At 37.9% G+C, this 23,242-nt stretch overlaps 1 protein-coding gene across 5 annotated transcripts in view; it reads right to left on the bottom strand.

Moving 5' to 3' along the window:
• Atp2b1 (ATPase plasma membrane Ca2+ transporting 1) overlaps nucleotides 1-23,242 on the bottom strand; it is a 113,529-nt gene that overhangs the window by 75,575 nt on the left and 14,712 nt on the right. Inside the window, exon 2 of one of the 5 annotated variants that reach the window (XM_055627999.1) lies at nucleotides 18,576-18,628. The exons of the other annotated variants lie outside the window; for them this stretch is intronic. The gene's annotated coding sequence lies outside the window, so the exon portion shown is untranslated. The remainder of the gene's footprint in view (nucleotides 1-18,575; nucleotides 18,629-23,242) is intronic. 5 annotated transcript variants of the gene reach the window in all.

Genomic DNA, 23,242 nt, shown 5'->3' with positions numbered 1-23,242 from the left:
AGAAAGAAAGAAAGAAAGAAAGAAAGAAAGAAAGAAAGAAAGAAAGACTCTCAGGTGGGATTGACAGATGGCACAGTGGGTAGCTGCTTACTATGAAATCAGGAGTAGCTGAGTTCAGACATTCAGGATACTAAGCACCATGTGAAAGCCAGGGGTGGGGGCACCATCTCTAAACCACCCCTTTCAAGCTGCTCACTACTGGAGGACAGGACAGGGAGGGTCTCAGAGGCTTGCTGGCCAGGTAGTATCGAGGGCATAGTGAGCTCTTGGTTCATTGAGCGACCCTGTCTCAAAAATGAGTGGAGAGCTTAGAGAAAGATATAGACACCATACCATACCATACCATACCATACCATACCATACCATACCATACCATACCATACCATACCATACCCACACAACCATGCCATACACATATACAGTCAAAAACGTGTACAGGAACACTCATATACCACAGACACACAGACAAATGGAATTTAAAAAACATAAATCAGTAAAACGGTATTCTGATTTTTATATCAGTTTTGCCAATGTTGTTAGTACAAGCTTGAGTGAAACACCTAAATGTAGTTACACTGAGCTTCACTGTCTGCAAGTCTGACTCATCACGACGTAAAGCTACTAAAGGATATAATAATTGCCATCCTGTGAAATCCTCTCAAGGACAGCCGTCCTCTCCTTCCCTAGATGAGACACTTTCATACTGTCATCTGCTATCTCCTTCAAATTGTGAGTACAAAAAGGAACATCAAAGGAACAAGATTTCTGACTAGGCTATTCTGGCCCTTAATCTTTTGGCAGACCACTGTCTCTCCTGGCCTCATTTTTCTCATGTGTATGCAAATAAGCCAAATATCTTTCACTCCTCCTTAGCTACAATATAGCTGGCTGTCTACCTCATTCACATTCTGTGTACAATTCCTAGTTTTTATATTGCTGGCATTCCTTCTCTGTGTCTGACTGGCTTTCCTATCCAGTTTCTGTCTCTCCCAACCACTACCTCTACATCCACCTCGGCCAAGTCAAAGGTTTGCTACTCAATCTTTTTTAATTAATTTATCTTTTATTAATTACAATTTATTCACTTTGTATCCCAGCTGTAGCCCCCTCCCTTAGCCCCTCCCATACCCTTCCCTCATTCCACTGAAAGGGGCGGTCCTCCTCTCCATCTGTCCCTAGTCTATCAGGTCTCATCAGGACTGGCTGCCTTGTCTTCCTCTGTGGCCTGGCAAGACTGTTCCCCCCTCAGGGGGATGTCCTTAATCTCTTTGGCACTCAATTATGACTTTAGGTTCCTACCCTATTTTACATGGCACTGAGGAATATAGTCTTATGTATTTCTGTACATGCAGGTTTTAAAGACCGGTACATACCTGAAGGCCAACACACAATTTAACAGTGCTGTTCAGATTGCATTTGCACACTGCTGTTTTCCTTTACAAGTTCTATCTCTTGCTTTCACTTGCTTGACTCTAAAATTTCAAACTCTTAAGCCTAAAATTCATTCCAATAACTGATACTCAAGTTCCTCTATACCAGACTTCCAAACTGAGGTCCTACTTCACAGTACACTCACAGAGGTAGTTTCTACCAGCCCAATTAAACATGTTTTTTAAAGCTTTTTCACAACCTTGCACACATGTGGCTCTAAGAGGGAAATGGTACATGTTCCATTTCCTGAGCTGTTGCTGCTGCTTCTTTTTCCTCCTCCTCTCCCTCGCTTTCCTTCTTTCCCCTCCCTCCCTCCCCTGGTGCCTCTGTTTTACAGACTCTGTTAGAAATACTGCTCCAGTCTTTCTTATTTTAGTCCAGGTACCTACCACCTACTGGCAAAAATCAACCATGATCTCCTGTTCTATCTACCCAATATCCAGTCAGCCTCTCTGTAACAGTGGTTCTCCATTTGTGGATCAAGACCCTTTTGGGTGGAGGATCACACATCAGATATTATACACATCAGATATTTGCATTACAAACCATAACAGTAGCAAAATTTATTATGAAGTAGCAATGAGATATGGTTTATGGTTTAGGGTTACCACAAATGAGGAACTGTATTAAAGGGTCGCAGCACTGGGAAGGTTGAGAACCACTACTCTGTAACTCTCACCTATTTTTGAGTCAGAGTATCTCACTAAACCTTCAACTGGCTAGAGACTGCCTGGCCAACAAACCACAGACCTCTGCCTGACTGCCTCCCAGCACTGGGACTAGATATGTGCCACCCTACCAAGTCTTTAGGCTCTCAGGATCTGAACTTGCTGAGCCATTTCCCCAGCCCACCAAATTCTCCTTTCTCTACTTTATCACATTCATGCTCTTAAAGTACTGAAATTTCAGATTATGTCCTATGTAAGAGTTATAGGTCCAGTACATTAAAAATAAAATACAAATACTGCTATCAAGATTTCAGGGCTGCCATAAGGATTAGAACCTAGTGTCACATTTTTATCTGTGATACATTTGGAAACTGGAACATAAGGATTTCTATTACCTTGAAAGAGGTAGCACTGATGTTGTAGATATTAGCTAAGACTTTTAAATAAAATAAAGGCTTTTAAATAAAATAAGTAAGAAATGTGGACAAAATATAATATGAAGATATAGAGACGGTAACAACTTAACAGCTAGTTTCTTATTTAATCAAATATTTAATGCTGTTTTCCAAATACATTATTACCATACAGTACATCTTTCAAGTAGTCTATAAATTTCTCAAGACCATCATGTCCATTTAGTTTTAACCCATGAACATTTATTAACAGGAGAAGCGCACAAATATTTAAATGCTGTCTCTTCAGTCTCAGGTATTGCAGGCAGAGAGGAAGACAGAAGCCACCCCACAACATACACAAAAGTATACATCCACCTCCTGCTTGCAGGTACTGTAAATAACTGTACTGTTTGCTTTGAGAAAGGATTTCACTAAGGAGCACAGGCTAGCCTAGAACCCATGATTCTCCTGTCTCAGCACAGAATAGCTGCATGTCCTGATGCTGGATGATTTCCTACCATTCTTTCTCCATGGTTATTTACAGTTCCATAAAATTGAAAAGGAAAAGGTGGGTGGTGGAGATGGTGATTCCAGCTTTCTGTTTAGTCTTTTGGCAAGAAAAGTTAGGAATTTGAATGAAGATAGGGATAACAGGTAAGCTGTGACCACGACGCAAAATTAGAAGAAAATTTCTTTAAGAATTGTTCTTGCAATAGCAAACATACCTCATATTAATATTCGTTTGGCTTACTGAGGGAAGGAAAGCCTCTCAGTTTATTGTAGAAAAATGATTATAATAATGACACTTAACAATAGCTAACATTCACATGGTGTTTAATTCAGCCTTACAAGGTTGGTACCTCAGGATTAACATATAATGCAAAGATCTGAAATGTTCTTAAGTCTGAACATTTTGAGGATCACGTTGGCTTCTGGAGCATTTATGATTTCAAGTTATGGATGTTTTGTCAGTAGTCTACATAAATGTTGCAAAGTATTAAAAAAACAAACAAACAAAAAACAAAAAACCTCCCAAAACTGAAAGAGTTTTGGACCCAGGCATTCCACATAATGGAGAAATCAATCAGCACCAATCAGCTCTGTTTTGTGGAAACTACAGAGAGGTAGGCTAATTAATTCTCCCAAGGTCACACAGGTAATAAGGGGAATAGCTGGGATTTACACAGGGGTCCTGTGTGTTGTATAGCTCCACAATTCTAAGATCTTCTCATGTGTTTACAAGGGTCAGGACACTTGACCTCTCTCAAATGACCATCTACGTGAAAAGATAGCAACTCACTAAAATAAAAATAGCATACCATTAAATGTGAAATACTGTCCTACATTACTGGAAATGCCATTACAGAAAGCACACTTACCTGAACCAGATATCTGAGCACTTAAAAAGTGGTCTCATGCTGTAATAACCCCAAATCTGCAAAGCTCTTACAGGTATTACAGAAACTCTAGGTACATAGAGAAAGGAATAATATTTATTAAAAAGCAAATACTGAAATTCTTAAAGTTGTAATCTTGAAACATCCTCCATTTTAGAATTCAGGACCTTTTGTTATCATCAATATTTATACGGAAGCTCATTAGGTAAAAGGCGTCATATTACATTTTAGAAACAAGAAGAGGCAGAGGGTAAAAGTACTATTAAGTTTACAATCCAAGAACAGAATCATTCATTAAAAATGAATTAGGAAACATCAGTTTGTTCTAGCATAAGCCTACGTTCATGCTTTTCATAAAACATGTATGTAACAGTATGAAGGGAATCATTATATAAATAGCAATTTTTGCCTTCGGTATCAAAACATCTATGCAAGGCTAACTCACCTATTCTGAAGGACTTATTCTCAACAAGCACTATTACTTGTTCTTTTAAAATTGTGATTCTAAACTCTGAGAGCATTTCTGCTACTGCTTTATTAGTGGTAAACCTAAGAAGCCCACCTTTTATCCCTGGAGAGCTGGTATGGCACACGTTTGCCAAATAAATCAACAGAACCACAGAGCTGGAAAAAAAATACACAAATATAGAATTTGCAACCTTTGTAGTATATGGCTATTACATAATTTAGAGCTGAAGCAATGGCGTTCTTATAACTACATTCTGGAAAAGTGGCCTCTGCAACTCAAGTCTATCAAAATATTTCACATGCTTCAAACACTACAATAAACAGGTTGGAAAAGAGGCCTTTCTACTGCTCTTGTCACCATGGTAATTTCAGTATGAGAAAGGATAATGCTTTATCTAAAAGTAATGATAAGGCAGGCTTAAATTTTGGGTGGTGTTATTTCCAAAAATGAAGGGCCCAAAAAATTTTGGAAACAATGCTGAAAAATATGTTGGCTCATTTGCAAGCACGCAGGAGGCTAAGGCTGAGAAAGGACTGCCCTACATTCATGGGAAAAATAGTAAGTAAGTTCAAGGCTGTGTGGTTGAGATGAAACCTTGTTTTTTGGTGGTGGTGGTGGTTTTACAGAATAATTCATATATAAATATATTTAAGCAGAAGAATGTCTTTTTAATAATCTCAAAGGTGAGTGCTGTTACATATCAAATATTCCTTCATCATGAAGGGGCAATTTGCTATCTAAAACGCAAAACCAGCCAGCTTAGATTTTGTTTTACATTTTACATATTTGAATCATTAGGTGGTGGGGGCTGAGGTGTGGTGACAAGAGAACATCTAGTCTCCCCCAATCATACCAAGAATGCACTTAAAAGCAAAGGTTTTCAGTGCATTCTCAATACTGTATTGCTGTAGTTAATCTTAGATGGACAGAACCACATAACGTATTACAAAAGAAACCAACGCAAGCTTTCATAAGCCATGGTCGCAGAGCTCCTGGTGATAGGCTCTTAAGTTGTGTGTGGCAGTGAAACTACAACTGCAAATACTTGCAGCACTCACTAAAAATCAAAAGCCTTCTAGATAAGGTCTTAACAAACAAACAAAAAAGATACGACACCATATGAGTGATTTGATCATGGATAACTATGTACATATTGTTGGCATTACAGGATAAAGTCACAGCAAAGCTTGTGTAAGGTACTCTCCCCTGAGTGAAACTATCACCTACTTAACTAAAGGTATACAACCACAAATAGAAACAACTCATTCATTTGACAGCTGTTGCCACATTCAAACAAAATAATACTTCCAGATTTCTACATTCATACAACATAATCACCCTTCTAAATTGCCATTTTTGAAACAATTCTATTTCCCAATTCCATGATTTATAAAGCAACATTTAAAACTGTTATTATTTACAAGACATCAAAGAGAGGTAGCACCACCATGGCCTCCGTGCACACACAGAGGCAAATCACTCTGCATAGAATAAAATTCTGCAGAACTACTATCCATATGGATTTTTAAAATTCAAAAGTCATTCGAAGAAGGAGAAGAACAACAACAAGAAGACCTCTCCCAAATCATAATGCTACTCTGAAAGATATTTCAGAATTTTAAAATATTAATGGCCTTACATATCCAGTATTTCCAAGAAAGTATGTGAGGGCAGAGAGAAGCTTTCTTAATCACTGCCAAATGATACTGAATACAGACTCTGTGTGACACTAAACACCTTGCATTTACACGGGTCTTGGGCCTAGCTTCTGAGGCACTCCTGTGCAGAGCCCAGCTGTTTTGAGTGATTTATCCACAGGAGTTTAATTTCAATTGTGTGTGGGGAAGTGGGAGGCAGTGATTATACCTTCCCCAAATCTTTCCAGCACATTAATGAATATTTTAAGGAATAGTCTCCAACTGAGATTAATTTGTCTTGAAAATATTCTCCTCTTGTTTCTCCAATTGCAATCTCTGATCCACTACACTTTAAATGGATGAACAGGAGACCAAACTAACAATGAAACTTACGCTTTACTCATTTTAAGACTGAAAATGCTACAGAAACAATGTATCACCTTGGCATTCTCTATATTCAAAAGAATACTGTAGTAAAGTTTCTCCCCTAAATGCATGGACCAATTCCTTCAACTCTTTTACGATTGCTATCTCCTGGATCCAAACCTCAAATTAGTATTTATTACTTCCCTGTAGTATCAAAATGTCAGGTGTGTCTATTCAGAATTTTACCATTGGTAAGATATCTATCTATCTATCTATCTATCTATCTATCTATCTATCTATCTATCTACATATATACAAATAGATATCCTCTTTAATATAAAAACAAATAAGACATTCTTTAATAATGCAAGGAGTTCATATACCAGATGGCATATTATATGTTCAAGGACTATGACAAAATATGGAGCAGGATGAACATTTAAAATATTAATCTGTCCATTTAGACTCCTTAGAAGGTCAGCATATATAAATATAAAATGGAGGCATCAAAACAAAACGAAGAGGTCTTAGATCACTACCAATGCAAACGTAAGCTTAACTGTAATAATCTACATTAAGTATGGATAGCAGCAAAGACACAAATTGAAAGGCACTCTGAAGGTATCTCTGATACCAGGAAAACCTGGCCAACTTTGGAGGTTGAGTACAACACTTGAAAGCACCAAAAACAAGCTCCTTTTCTGCGTGGGTCAATGTTTAAGGCAACCTGGGGGAGGGAAAATCATTCTAAGAGAAACTAAAACTGAGAGGATCTTAGGGTGTGTGTGTGGGGGGGGGGGGCAGTAGAGGGAACCACACATTAAAGCATCCTGCTTAAAAATAAAGAACACTTTTAAATTTCTTGTCATTCAATCTCAAGCACAGGTATATACAGTTCTCTAAATTACAGAACTGAACATCTGTTGCTCTTAAGGTAACTGACTACAATCTTCCTGGTTACAATAGCTATTGATACAATACTATGTGTTCACCATAAGGCTAAAATTTTTTTAAAGAAGTCTTTGTTCCTCAAGTCTACGAATCAATGACAAAGAACATTAACAGATATCACCACATACACTTCTAGGCTGAGACCAACTGCCCATTAACTTCCATGGAGATAAATGGGGGGAACTTTATTATTGTTCAAATTTTATCCATAGGAAATGGGATAACCAAAGCTAAAAAAATACAGAGGGGTGAACATGGTGGTTATGTCCCTGGCTTAAAGAAACCTTAAAATTCTATTAATCTGTCTATCTCCCCAATATGATTTCAAGGAATACAAATAGTTATATGAAGGGTAGAATGCCACGGGCTCTCAATGAGGAGTCTTTTTTACTTAAAATAAGGAAGCAGCTTTAAGAAGACATGAGTGTAATGCATTCTTAGAAGAAAAAAATAACAGGGTCCCAAAGGTAAGAACAGGGCTATAATGTCCAGAAATATAGAATGGTCAACTTACTAACGATAAAGCAAAACCAGGTTGCCAATTAGTTTGTGAGTTAGAAAGGCCCAGATATTGAAGAGTTCTCAGAACACAAAAAGGAGTTTGACTGCTGTTCTACAATGCACATTTCAATTCATGCTGTAAGATTACTATGGCTTCGTGAAGATAAGGGAGAGTGGAAGTGTTCCATAGAATTGAAAATTTACCTTTAAAACTTGATTTATTCTTGTTATGTGCATGTGTATGAGCAGGTGTGTATGAGAATAGAGACCAGAATAGGGTGTCCGTTCCCTTAAAGCTGGAGTTACAGAACAGTGTCCAATCTCTTGGAACTGGAGTTACAGGTATTCTGCAGGACAACTGGCTTGGGTGGATTCTGTGATATGTACTCTGGTCCCAATGATTCAGTAGTAAGCATTCTTAGCAGGTGATCATTTTTCCTGTCTGGAAACGTGTAACATTTCTAAGACAACGGCAAGAGTTACCAAGATACTGCATTAGCCATCAGCATTACTAACCCTAATACACTGCCTTCCTATTCCCTGTGCAAGCCAGTCTGTATAAAAGACTTTCAAATACTGACCACATGAGTGAATCATGAAAAATAGGATTACTAGTGACCAAAAATAGAGGTGACTATCACAAGAGGGGTGGGTATGGATGACAAACAAAACACCTTCAAACCATAGTGATTCCACAATGAAAAAAAAACCTCTTCATGAAATTCAGAAGGCTTAAATTATATTGAAGAGTGACCATTTGACCTCCATTTCATGCTTTCTTCTAGTGGGTATAAAAAGAATTTGTGGGTGAACCATTTAATGAGAATCTGTTAAATGAACGTTATTTGTTCCTATCTCTATTGTTATTCATGTTGTTTACTCTCTCAAATAGTCTCTTAAATGCTATAACCCTAAGGAAGTGCTATACCACCTGTACCACCCCTGGCCAGCACACCGCAAGACCTCTTTTTCTAATACATTCAGTCAATTTGGTTGAACATTTAGACAGGCCCATGCCCTTTGGCCTTGGAAACTAGGAGTCTATTTTACTAACACAAGAGTTGCTCGAAGAAGCAATGGAACCTGTACACTGTTAGAAAAGCTTAATTTCAGCCACACAAAAGTCAAAGTTATTTTGGTATGCAGTATTAAAAAAAAAGAAAAGAAAAGCTTCAGGGATCTTCATAACATATTCTTTAAGAAACTGTCACTTCTGTGTTTGCAAGGACAACAGATGCTCATCACTGTACTGGTCACTACTCAAGGCATCCATTTAAGTGCAGTAGCATTTGTAAAATAAGCGGTTTTCTAGGAGTCCTAGACAGTTCCTTGGATGCATAAGCAACTAACCAGTAACACCTGCATTGACATTTGTGTTCTGGCTTGTTCTTATTGGTTTATAGCCAGAGCAGGTCTAAAGCTACTAAAAACATTATTTTAAATCATCAGAAGTATACATAACATCAAGCCAAATAAACTAAATAAACAAAACTTTTGAAAATTTAATATGGCAGAAGTTGGCACAGATCACAATGTTTTTTCCTTTTCCTTTTTGTTAATTGTTTTTTAATTTTGAAAGGAGGGGAAAGGAAGAAAAAGGACAGAGAGGAAAGAACATTCCACAAAGATTACCTGGTTTCCAAATTTCTAAAAGTTCGACAAATGACCTTTTACAGAAAAGTCTGCTTATCTCTGGCCTAAAGTAAGCAGTTCTGCAAACTAGCTCTGTATCATGTCATTGAAAGAATGTCTATATCCACATGCATAAATACGCATATGCAAAGCAAAGACTTACAAACTGAACCTTACACCAGGGGAGTAAGTGTCCTGGATTAGCATCTGAAAACCTTAATTTTTGAAAGGTTCCTTTACAATTTCTGAGCCAGGAGGCTACCAATCTCCTCTAAAAGCTTACAAACACAAGAAGTACAACAAAGCCACATATGGCCTCCAGTATTACAAAGAGAATACTACAGGCTTTGAATGACTGTGCATGGTAAACACCACAATCCAGCACCCCTTCTTCATGAGTCTGTGGGCACCAATCAATCACAGAGCCTCCCACTCCCATATGAGTCTGTGGGTACCTACCACAGGAGAAAAGAAGCTCAAGAAATCTTGTGAAAAGGAAGAGAACAAATGATACAGACACACCAGATGAAGTCACTCACAGAGAAAAAAAAATCGAATACCAAATGCCAGAATGATGAATATTCAAATATGGATGGTCATGGTAACACCCAATTACACAGGAGTTTGCAAGGCAACAACAAGGAAAATGGCCCACCCACAGAAACAGTGCTTCTGAAGCAGCAGCAAAGAGGAAATTAAGGATGCTGTACAAACCAAGACATACACTGAGGACACAAATTCCTCCATACTTCTCTTCACTGCCACCATTATCCACTTTTAAAAGACTTCACTTTTTTAACAAGGCATCCTTAAATCATGAACACAGTCCACTGCCCCGGGACTGGAAACTTCAGGGCAGATGTCAGGGTATGCCAGCCATGTAGTCAGCAAATAGGGACCTATGTATGCTGGGAGAAGCCCAGCAGGACACGGTGGGAATCTGGGGGGGGAGGGGTGGAAATCAATCCCATTTTACCCAAAAGAACTAGATGAAAACAGAAAATGTCACTCAGATTTAAGCTGGTAAGAACTCTTCCTATCAAAAAACTTAGCCACACAGATATTATGGAGTATGAGAAAGCTGTGAAACAAAGTCCTTCATGCTGAATAACAATAGTCACACACACACACACACACACACTCACTCACTCACTCACTCAAACATCCAGAAGCAGTTGAATAATCCCGATGAAGAAGCTTTATTTATTTACTTTTTCAGAAACTCAGAATAAATTCCGAAGGCCCAATGTGGAACACATCTGAAAATCTAACAAGAGTGAAAAAAGTAAAGTAGAATAAAAAATAAGAAATAGGAGAGAAAAGATCCTGACAAAAGCAGTGGCTGAAATTTAAGACATGGGAAAAACTCAATACTGTGTAACTGAAGCTCTTTAAGAAAATAATGGAATAAAACTAGCATTTGAACTATTATTAAAGAAATCCCTAAAAAAAAAAAGGAGGACAACAGTTAAAGCAGCCATACTGGAAAGGACCGCAGCACACCTGGGAACCAACCTGACCCAAAGCAATCTACTTCAAGACATGTACTAACCAACTACTAGAGTTTATAGACAAACAAGAAAAATCTTCAGGTCACGAGCAAAAACAGAAAATTATTTTAAAAGAAAATTAGACTTTTAAGGCAACAAAGACAATAGCATTAGTGAAAAAGTTAATAAAACCAGAGCCAACTCCACCAAAAGGAAAGTCATCAGAAAAAGATTACCTGTGGTGCTCGGGATTGAACCCAAGTTCTCCCACATTTTAAGCACTTGCCAAACACATGCTCACACACAACTACATATCTAGCCGTGAAAAAAGTTAAAACTGTATGAAGACTTGGGACTGTTGCATACGTAAGTTCCATCAGGGACTTACACAATAATGAACTTCAACTCAGTTACAACTGGTATGGGGTTTGACAATAGCAAGAGAACACAATATTTTTACCCAAGCAATTTCAGTTTTAGAAATTTACTCTGAAGATATACCTTAGTAATATGAAGTGCATAAACTCAAGTTATTCCCTGAAGTATCACTTAAACTTCACAATACTAGGAGCCTCCTCACGCTCTAAACAGAGGATGGCTTAAAAAGAAAATGGCACACAGATCAGAACACGACACACCTGTGATGGAAGGAGGTCGTCAACCAACCAATACAATGGTTTCTAAAACATATCAAGTAAAAGGAAAAGTGCCAGCCAGCCTTTGTGAAAGAGTACACGAAGTAAGATAGCTTATGCAAGTTTGTTTATTACAGGGAGAGAGAACAGAAAGAATAAGACAGTAGAAAGGGTACTTTAAAAAAAAAAAAAAAAAAGCATTTGACAGAACAGAAAAGGAAAGGACTGGGAATCCTGAATGTGCCTATACACTGAGAGAAGCCGGATCTACAGAAGCATGCATTAAACTGGGACAGGAGAATAAGATCTGAAGCAGCAGAGGCAGAGACCATTTTACTGAGAGGACACAAAAGTTGACCAAAGTTCTGAATATCAGAGGAAATAAGATTGTTAATAAAGTTAGGACTTATTTTCCAGACAATATAAGTGACTGGGCTTCCAATCAAATCTCTTTTAATGTCACTAAATTGGGACTAAATGTGACTTGGTAAGCTGAACCAAGAAAGTCTCCTGAACATCCCACTGTAATCTATTTCTGACCATATCCCTCTCTCACCTCTCAAGAGTAACACCCCCATCCCACCCCTACAATCTAAAAGCAATCCTCCAAGTATGGTCCCCAGAGTAACAACATCAGCACCATCTTGGAGCCTGACAGACCTGAAAACATGAGACAAAGTCAGGAGCTCTGAAGGTTTGCCAAACCTGGCAGAGTGTGGCTTTCCTTTCTTTCTCAGTTATAAAGTGTATTATGTTGACCCCAAAGCCCCTATGTGGAAGCCTTATATTCCAGTAGGACTTTTCTGGTGACTACATCTTCAAAAAAGTAATGAAATATTAGATGAGGTAACAGGGTGGGGCTCTACTCCAAGAGTGCAGCCACTGCTAGGAAAAACACAAGTCTGTGTTGTTTTCTTACTGCAGCACCGGCAGACTAACACATTCCCCTTTTACTTAAAATAATAATAATAATAATGATAATAATAATAATAATAATAATAATAAATCTCTGTCTCTTGCTGTATGGACTGAAGGCAGCAACAGTCATTGTCAGAATTATTTCTGAAACTATCTGCAGTGTCTGTTCATCAAATCAATTTTTACAGTGTTTAGATGGCAAAGGATTATTCTGTTCCTGATCTCCTTGAGAAGACAAATCCCATACAATGCTGCACCAAACCTGGGACCTCTGAGATACAATTCATCTTTGATTCATTCCTCTTAAAGACCATAGACCTCTTCTCAACCATCTGTCTCCTACAACAGACATACAAGTATGTTTGTTCAATTATGTTCATGACTATACTTTTATTATACATTATGGTTAGAACTTTAAAACTATACATGTTATTTCCTCTTCTGTGTAGTACAATGGAACAAACGGTCAAACCTTCCAAATTTCCTACAAGTTATAGGAAAATAACACCATGCTAAGTACACCCTTTATTAAGAAATACTGATAAAATTATGAATGCCTACAATGAAGCCTACAAACCAAATATAAACTAACAGGTTTAACACTATTTTTGGCAGGGGCTTCTGTGTATTCACTATTCTCTATCAACACATGGCACAATTATATACAATCTCAACATGAAACTATATGATCTGGGAAGGGCTTCATAGTTCATGTATGTGCTGTATGTATGTATACACCTAAATTTACATTAGGAGTCCAGTCAGTACTTCTACAGTAGCCAAGTATACATACAGAAAAATAAAAGTTATTTAGAAAAATTGTAATCCTGCCCCTACCAAATTATTTAAATTATAAAAATTTAAATGTTGATGAAATACAATTAAGTCATTTTCCCTTTCCTCCTTTTCCCTCCAATCTCTCCTCTGTGTCCAATTCCTCCCATTCCCTCTGTTTCTCCCTTTGAAACTCATGGCTTCTTTTTCTTTGATTACTGTTATACACAAAGACACAGAGAGAGTGAGTGAGTGAGAGAGAGAGAGAGGGAAGGAGGAAGAAGGAGAGAGGGGGGAAGAGAGAGAGAGGGAAAGGGAGACAGGGAGAGGGAGAAAGAGACAGAGAGAGAGAAACCTGCCTGGTCTCATTAGCATTGCTTATGAGTACATAATTTCAGAGCTGATAACTTGAAACTGGATAAACCAATTTATATGTGTGTGCGTGTGTATGGGGTATCTTCCAGAATAGTAATTCTTCCACTCTTAGCAGTCCTAAGCTGTCTATAGTTCTTTCTATGAGTGGACTCCTTGAGACTTCCCCCCTTCCGTGCTTGTGTGTCTACTGGTGTTATTGTTTGGGTCTTGTATAGGCACCCATACTGTTGCAGTACTGCAAATGGAGCTTCTCTGCCATTTTTAGGAGATACACTCTCCCAACAGACTTTCTGATCCTCTAGTTCTTACAATGCTTTTGTCTCCTTTGCAATGTCCCTCGAGTTTTAGGTGCGGTAGTTATATTGTAAATATATCTATAGGGTCTGGGCACTCCACAATGAGTTGTTCTATGTGTTTTGACCAGTTATGGTTTTCTGTGATGGTCTCCTTCTATTGAAAGAGCGGCTTCTTTGATGAGGGTGAGAGCTACACTTACCAGGCAAAGACAGTGGATGAACCTCTACTAAATTAATTTAATATCCTATCACTTAGAGGATATTTGCATTTTCCAGAAATACAAATGATTTAAAATGATCCTAGGATCTTTTAATTTATTATGCAGTAAGGTTAAAGAAATGAACGTGCTAATCACCCAGTCCCTTTCTAATTCAAATACCAACAAAATTATTTTCTCATAGACAGCAATGCAAACTGCTCTTTTAAAATGATATAAAACTTTAATTAGAATTTAGATTGAATATTTAATTAGAAAACGAAACTTAAAGAGGTAATCACGCATATAAATAAGTTATTTTAAATTTTATTATATTTCACTTTTTTCAGGTACTTGCAATGGAGGAGCATGCATGCCATAGTCAGTTTGTGGAGGTCAGAAGACAACTTGCAGAATCTGGTTCTGTCCTTTTGCTATGTGGGTCGTGGGGATGGAACTCAGGGCATCAGGACTGGCAGCAGCCACATGTATGCACACAGCCACCTTCACAGCATAAGTGTCTTAAAATTACTTAACATCTCATTTCAAGTAATCTTAAGTGGTAATTTGGCTTAGCGTTACCTTTAACTCATTTTTTGTTGTTGTGGTGGTGTACATACATTTTTGTACAAGTGTGTATACATCCATGTGTGCACAGGTGCCCATGTGTGTGAGTGCATGCAGAAGCCTCAAGTTGATGTTTAAAGTCATCCTCTGTCTTTTGTCCACCTTATTTACTGAGACAGAATTTTTCAATTAAAACCAGAGCTCATGTTATAGCTAGTATCTATTGGCCAGCTTGCTGTGGGTATCCTGTCTCTCCCTTCTGAGGCTACAATTACAGGTGGCAACCCTGTCCACTTGGCATTTACAGAAGTTTCTGAGCATCCTAACCACAGTTAGCACAGCAAGCATTTTAACTACTGACCATCTTCATAGAACCCATTCTTTTTCTTAATGAACACCAGCTGATAAAGAATTGATATTGGTAAGCTGAAAAAGCTCAGTTGGGAGAGTGTTAGAATGAAAAATTGATAACAAGAATCACAAAACTGGGGCACCCAAATTAAAAAAAAAAAAACAAGAAGACAACATTATTTTGTTGTTGTTGTTCCATTTAATTTGCTAAGAGAGAAAAACATTAATATTTTGAAAGTAATTGAAGTTCAACATGGGATTCAAACAAATGTTACTTACACAGAAATTCCATAACCAGGTCTCACAAGTTACACTACCATTTGCATTTTCATTTAGCACAAACGAGACATACTTTCTCTATTTGGAACCACTGCTAAGAATTCATTAGACTGCCAAAATAAGAAAGGCAGATTCATGCAATAATTGTGGTATTGTCTTTCTTCTTGATTTATTCTATGCTAAGTCAAACAGTTACAAAAAAAAAAAAAAAATCCAAGAACACATTTAGAACACTGCCACATGTAAAAGGAAAATCAGGACTATTCTGATAATCAATCCAGGGCCTCCATGTGTTTTCTTATAATTTAGAAACTCTCTATCAAGGTTGCTGGCAGAAAAAGATGAGGCATTTAGTTAAGGTCAGGTTTTTGTTTGTTCCTGGTCTGATAACAATTTTTGTTATATAATCAATGGGGGGTCTTATCAATATTAAAAATCCCTCCTGAGAGTCACTAAGTTAACTACAAATAAAGGTGCAGTTAAAAACTATAAGGTGCACAATTAAGTTACAAAATATCTTGAGACTCAGGTGAAATTTTTGTGCAACTATTTTAAGTATAGAATAGGGGAATAAGCTCCAAGAATCAAAAGTGAGAATTGTGGCTTTAGAGTATACACTTTAAATCACTTTGTGCCATCTTGTCCATATTTAGCTACCAACTATTTATGATTAATAGAGACAATCTAGTTCCATACATACAGGACAAAGCTGCTTTAGCCACTGTCTTTCCTAGTGTCCAACACACTACCCGAAGATTAGTTGTGGCAACATAAAGCTACCACTCAAATAAGTAGAATACAACTACATGAATGTTTAAGATTGAGATCTGAGTTTTCACCCATCTGTATAACCCTGGGCAAAGTGGCATACCACTCGGTGTCACCTATAGAGCAGATGGTTGGACCAGGTTCTCAGAGCTTTTCTAGCTTTCTCCTGAGACCAGAATGCTTTAAATCCATGTCTCCAAGGGCAAAAATATCTATGCCTCATTTAGGAGACAGTGGCCTACGTAACACTTCTTATATGCTTTCCTCTACCAAAAAATGTATATGAAAATGTCCCCCTCCCAAAGGGTAACATTCATTACTGACCATACATTCATGAATGAGCATACATGCATTATTGAGTTTATGTTAATGGCTCAGAACCCTGGTTCACTGTATTGAATTTAGTTCCTAAATATAAGAACCCCTTGTTGGTTCTAATTAATAAAAACAGGTGGCCTTTAAAATTGGTTTGGAATACTGGTATTTTGTTGTTGTTGCTGGGGTTTTTTGTTTTTTTTTTCATGACAGGGTTTCTCTATGTAGTCCTGGCTGTCCTGGAAATCACTCTGTAGATCTACCTGCTTTTGCCTCCCAAGTGCTGGGATTAAAGTTGTGCAACACCAACACCCATCCTTACACTGGTACATTCCTTAAGACTTACAAACAGAACTGGGCATGATGGCACACACTCGGGAGACAGAGGCAGGTGGATTTTTGTGAGTTTGAGGCCAGCCTGGTCTACAAAGAGAGTCCAGAACAGTCAAGGCTACACAAAGAAACCAGGTCTTGAAAAACCAAAAGAAAAACCTTACATACAGTTTATATTTCAGGCTCCTATTTACCAATGCAGACCAAAAATTCACTCCATTATGGTCTGTCTTGACAAGTCCTAAAAGGGCTATTAAACCAAGTATAGGACTTCCTATTAAATTTAAACTTCAGATAATCAACAAATAACTTTTAGTCCACATACATCCCATGCAATATTTGGAACACATAAAAATACTCATTGGCAAACTGGTCCTGTCTTCTATGATTAAAAAGCCCAGTTTCCAAGGAAACAACTTTAAAAGTAGATTAAACATCAAGCGTAATTTCTTTTTCTTTGATTTTGAAGGAAATTGTGTCTTCCAGGAGCTGAGCATCCACCTTAGTTTAGACTCACAGCTCAATACACTCATAAACACTGGAAATGAATTGTAAGATAATAGACCGCCCATCTGGCCCATGTTCTTGGCCCTACCTAATAACCATTATGCTTCTGAGAATAAGTGTAAAAGCATCAAATGCCCAACTCACATTCTCTCCAAGCTCAGTATGGCTGCTTCATCCATACTCTATCCACTCATTTGCTGTATTAGCATTTATACTTGTTTATTTTTGTTTTTCAAATACCAAGTCAGTTTGGGAAATAGTTCTTTTTATCCCCACATCCATGCTTTACCTTTTCTGCACACACAGTGGATCACGCAAATACAATGTTTTGCTTCTATTACTTTGTTCTTTATTTACCCTGAGACAAGATCTCAGGTGTCCAAGGATGATCCTCCTGCCTCTACCTCCCAAATGATGGAACCACAGGTGTGTACCACCATGACTTGTTTTCTAAACATCAAATGGTTTTAGATCACTATACATGGGTGTGATGGCGCTTCTGAATCATACTGATTCCTATGACAAACCTGAAATGCTCTTATTTTGATAAAATCATACTGACTGTTTTACTTTTCTCTAGTTTAAATATGGAATGTATAAAAGTTCCAATTTTTACTTTATGGAAACTTGGATTCTTCACAGTAAGACTTCACTAGGTATATGATAAAATGTCTAGATTTTTTAAATAGATGTCATTACTTACTACTATGTAAGGAGCCTATAAAGAAATTACAAAAATCCTATGATTTTAATTATACCAGAATATTTACAGGTTAGTAAATGACTGCTTGTTACCAAGAAATAATTATCTTTAGCCATCTCATTGCTTGACTCACCTGCAACTTCTACTCTTGGTGCTTTTTAAAGAAACTGTCTCTAAGACAGCGAATCTTCATTTTGTTTTAAAAAGATATACTTGAAGTCATTTTGTAAATAAGTCTTATTAATAAGATTAGTGGCTCATCTGTTTATAAGGACAGTGGCAAAGTTGTGGCTCACCCTTTTCTTAGGATATTGGCCAAGTTCTATCACAAAAACAGCCAGAGGCAAGTTTTATAACACAAAATTTCCGAAGTGAACCAAATCAGAAAACTCCTGAGCCCAAATTTAAACTTTAAGCACATTGTTTTTAAACTTTAAGCACATTTTAGCATCTATTATTTACCACTTGTTAGTTTTCACTATGCTTTCCCTTTCTCTTGGAATAATAAAAAAATTCCAGTTCATTAATTACTACTTCTCCCTCATCCCCATCCATATTTCTGACAGTATGAACTCTCCTTTTAAGACCAGCATAATACCACCAAATGTGGCAGCACACACCTGAAAGCCCAGCACTTGGACGGTGGAGGCAGGAGGTCCAGCTGCATGAGACCCTATCTCAAAGAAAGAAAAATGGATTAGGGCAGTATCAAATATCCACTGGTTGTTTGCTACTTTAAATGAGTGGCACAATCTAAACAGAAATAGATTTAAACAGGTCCTTTTAAAACCAACATTTAGTCAATAAAATCAATTAAGAGCATAACATCCCAAACCTTTTTTGCAGCAATAATTGGATGAACAGGCAAGCACTTCAAGAATGATCCAAGAAAATTTTAAATTCAAGAAAAGAAAAAAAAAATCTATATATATAGATATAGAATCAATCTATCTATCTATCTATCTATCTATCTATCTATCTATCTATCTATCTATCTATCTATGTCATAACATGGGAAAGACACAATTATGGGCAATGGAAGAAGCAGCTGCCCAGAACTAGAGAATTGGCCCATAGGCCTTTCAGGCCTCTGGCTACTTGAGCAGGTAAACTTGTTTATATTTTCATCTAAAGAGAAAGAAATTATTACCTTATCAGGAATGCTACCATAGAGATCAAGGCACACCAGGTGTTGCTATAACATACTTCTCACATTATATCTGACTATGCAAGAAGAAACTAGAATCTAAAAAAAAAAACAAAAAAAAAACAAAACAAAACAAAAAAAAAAACTATATAAGAAAAACTATAAAAACTAAAGCCAATGAGCCAAACTCATTCTCTTAAACTCAAGGCAAAGGGCAAAATCCATAGCTAAAGCCATGTCTAGAGCACTTATTAGAAAAAACTTGAGCCATGAGGTATGTGGCATATGGTGGTCTGAATGAAAATGGCCCCCAGAGGCCCACGGGGAGTGACACTCTTTGTGGCCTCCCTGGAGTAGGCATGGCTTTATTGGAGTAAGTGTGTCACTGCCGGGAGGGCTTTGAGATCTCAGATACTCAAGCCAGGCTCAGTGCCTCATTCACTCCTTTTGCTGCCTACCAGTCCAGATGTAGAACTCTTTGCTACCTCTCAAGCAACATTTCTGCCTCTAGGTCACTCTGCTCCCTGTCATGACAAAAATAGACTAAACCTCTGAAACTGTAAGCTAGGCCCAATTAAATGCTTTCCTTTATAAGAGTTGCCAAGGTCACGGTCTCTTCACAGCAACAAAACCCTAATACAGCATAAATGAAAACTTACAAAGATAGAAACTAAATAATTTGCATAGAAATCTTTTGCGAACATATCACAAATTACTCTGAACAATTTTAAAAAGCCAAGCACAATGAAGGCAGCAGGTACTATTCATCTTCAGACCAGCAATATCCCAGGAACTCTGCTAAGCCTAGGGTTTACGGCATCACCAACTAACTCCTAAAGAACTCCCACTCTATCCAAAGGCAACAGACCTGCAAACAGAAAAATCTAAGACAACAAATGATATTTTAGAAATACTCAGGACTAGCGAGATGGTTGACAAGTAAAGTGTTTGTTATGCAAGCATGAGGATCTGAGTTTGGATCCTTAGGACACACCTGAAAATCCAGGTGTGGCGGGTAAAATTCCATCATTGAAGAGGCAGGCAGAACTTTGGGGCTGGCTAGCCAGGCAGTAGTAGTTAGTAAGAGGTTAAGTGAGAGACCCTGACTTAAAAAATAAATGCAGAGTCATACAGGAAGACACCTGACCTCCATTCATTCTCTTTCTGTGTGTGCGTGTGTGTGTGTGTGTGTGTGTGTGTGTGTGTGAGAGAGAGAGAGAGAGAGAGAGAGAGAGAGAGAGAGAGAAAGGAGAGAGCCATTTTCCTGGCTCAAATAGTCATTCTTTCAGCTTCTCAGCACTGTTAGCTTCCCAAATAAGAAATTCTAGCCTTTTGTCATTGTTGAGTCCATGGGAATTTGAATCCCTCATTTCTGCTTAAATCATCTTTCAGAAATCTGTAATTAAGAAACACTGAAACCAAAAATCTACTTTACATAGATTGCCTGTCACACATCAGGCAAGCAATTATAGGGAAAGGGACTGGCCTTATTCTCAGAAAAGGATTTTCAAATTAAGGAAGGGCAGTGTTTCCTTATTATACATTAGCACACTGGATCATTATTACATTAACAACAGAAATAAAAATAAGAAAACCAAAATTATAAAATGAGAAATTTGGGGCTAAGGAGATGAACTCAATGGGTAAAAGTGCTTGCTGCTCCAGCCTGACAACCTGTAGTAAGCCCCGGAACCCATGTAAAAAGCAGACGCTGTGGTACATCCATAACCCTAGACTTCCTGAGACAACGGGAGAGGCGAGGACAGGAGAACATGCTCTCAGGCCAACTTGCCTGGGCTACCCTAAGAGACAGTGTCTCAATACGTGGAGAAAGTTAAGAACCAACTCCCAGAAAATGCTATCCACTGATCTCTCCACATGTGTACATGCACAGGAGCTCTCTCAAACACTTAATTAAATTAAATTTAAATAAACAATGAATACGAAATTCAAACAGATCTAGACATTTTGCTAAGCTGCAAGGTTCTGTGCCCACTGTAAAGGTTGTAAGAAAGTAAGACCACAGAACACAATTTATAAAAAGTAACATGCTGCTGTGATGCCATTCTGAATCCAAGATCAGCATATTTAGTTGACTTGAAACTGAAAAACGTTTGAACTTGGATTTCTCTATATTAAAAAAGAAAAAGATAATATCCTGGTAATAATTACAATTTTTATGTTTTTAGTTGAAAAACAAATTCTACTACATACAGTTCTTGAAAAAAAGATCTGTCTCCAGCAGTCAGTACAGGTTTATCTATGTGAATACTTTTCACTCCCCTACAATTGTTAATAAACTCATCCTTTATTTCCAACCTGGTATTTCAGGGTCAAGGAAATTAACAATACAAAGCAACTGCAACACAAACACAGGGCAGCTTCTGTTCAGAGAAGCTGGAGGAGTGCTCATCAAAGTCTGGCCTTTAAAAATGGGCCTTGAACAGAAGTGTTTTGTAATAGGAGGGATTTAGTGAAGAGGAGTGTGACATATAAAGGCAAGGAACAGTGACCAGCTGTTGTGCACATCTGGAATCAACAAGGTCTCACAGTCTGATTGTGGTGATGACTGTGCCAGTAGCACTGGGACCACACAGCAGGGTACAAATAGATGACCACTAATTCCTGAGATACCTAATCTTTGAGAGGGCTAGGTTTCATGAAGGGGTTTCAGGGTCTTAAACTATGTTAATTCCAGATATGGAGAAAAGCAAAGAGCAAATGTTTTTCAACCAACTGTCCACAACGATAAAAATCTGATCAATTAAAAAATGTCATCTTCTACCAGCAAGACATGAACTTTGGATTTTTAAAACCATGATCCTTGTGCTCGCCTCCATACAATTTTATTCTTCAAATTTGCTCTGCCATTTGCAATATTTTAGGAAACTGGTTGTGAAAATTTTACAGGGATGAATCTAAAGTGTGAGTAAATATACCAAGTAAACACCTTAACTAAAGAGAGGCTTCTGGAGTTTACACTAGGACTTCTGGCTTATTAAAGTACCTTTCTGCCAATTTCCTGGTTTTCTATTTTGTTTTACATGGTTCAGGAAGTTAGATGAACAACAGCCCCAGGCTAGCCCAGAAAATACCCAATAGCCCTAAACCTTTCCTCCAGCCCTGTGCTGTTCTCATTTTTCCCCATTCCAGGAAGTAATCAGTTCACTAAGGGAAGTCTTCAAGACTGTTGAGAGAGGGTTTTGGTGTGGTCCTGATGGCCTGCAACTTGCTATGTAGACCAGGCTGGCCTTCTCTGTGTCTGTGTCTCTCTGTCTGACCTGGACTCCTTTATAGACCAGGCGGGCCTCAAACTCACAGAGATCTGCTTACCTCTGCCTTCCCAAGTGCTCGGATCATAAGGGTGCATCACTACACCCTGCTCATAATTTTTTCTTAAAGTGGTATTACTTACATAGGAATAACAAATCAAAGGAAAAAAAACCTACCCTGATGGTTCTGAACTCCAAGTACACATACCCACAACATCCCACTTCTGTAGCTGTCATGTTAATTCGAAAGCTGACAATTCCAGTATTATCTGTGACTTTCAATGATGACCTCCCGCTTCCTGTATATTTTTGCAGTTTTCAGTTAAGTAAACATTTTTTCAAGAACCCTAAAACCCATCTAAATTTCTTCAACTTTGGGGGTATACACTTTATGAGACGAACAGCTGCAAGTAAATATACTGTAGGAACGTGGCCAAAGAACCGTGTCAACAGCTCTCCCTCATTTCAAGACAAATATCTTCACCAGACAGCACCACCTCTCTCGGGGAACTATGCAATTTGAATCTATGGCTGTATGAATTAAAATATGTATCAAGAAAGGAGGCAGGAGAAAAGCCCAAGATTATGTGACTGAGCTGATAGCCTAATTGATCACCAGCCCGTGGCTCTATGTACAAATACAAGTAAAGCTCAGTGCAACTTAGGAAAATCTGCAGCAGTAACTTTTAAAAAAACAGGAACAATGGCAGCAAAACCACTGAGGTCTGAAAGTACATTCCAGAGAAGCCCTCTGCTTTGTAGAAGAAAGAAAGAGACAGAGAGAAAGAGAGAGAGAGAGAGAGAGAGAGAAAGAGAAAGAAAAAGAAAGAAAGAAAGAAAGAAAGAAAGAAAGAAAGAAAGAAAGAAA

The sequence above is a fragment of the Psammomys obesus genome, unplaced genomic scaffold (assembly GCF_907164565.1).
Source record: "Psammomys obesus unplaced genomic scaffold, mPsaObe1.curated_primary_1811, whole genome shotgun sequence".
NCBI lineage: Eukaryota > Metazoa > Chordata > Mammalia > Rodentia > Muridae > Psammomys > Psammomys obesus.
The sequence above is the reverse complement of the archived record's forward strand: the minus strand, read 5'-3'. Positions and strand labels throughout refer to the sequence as shown.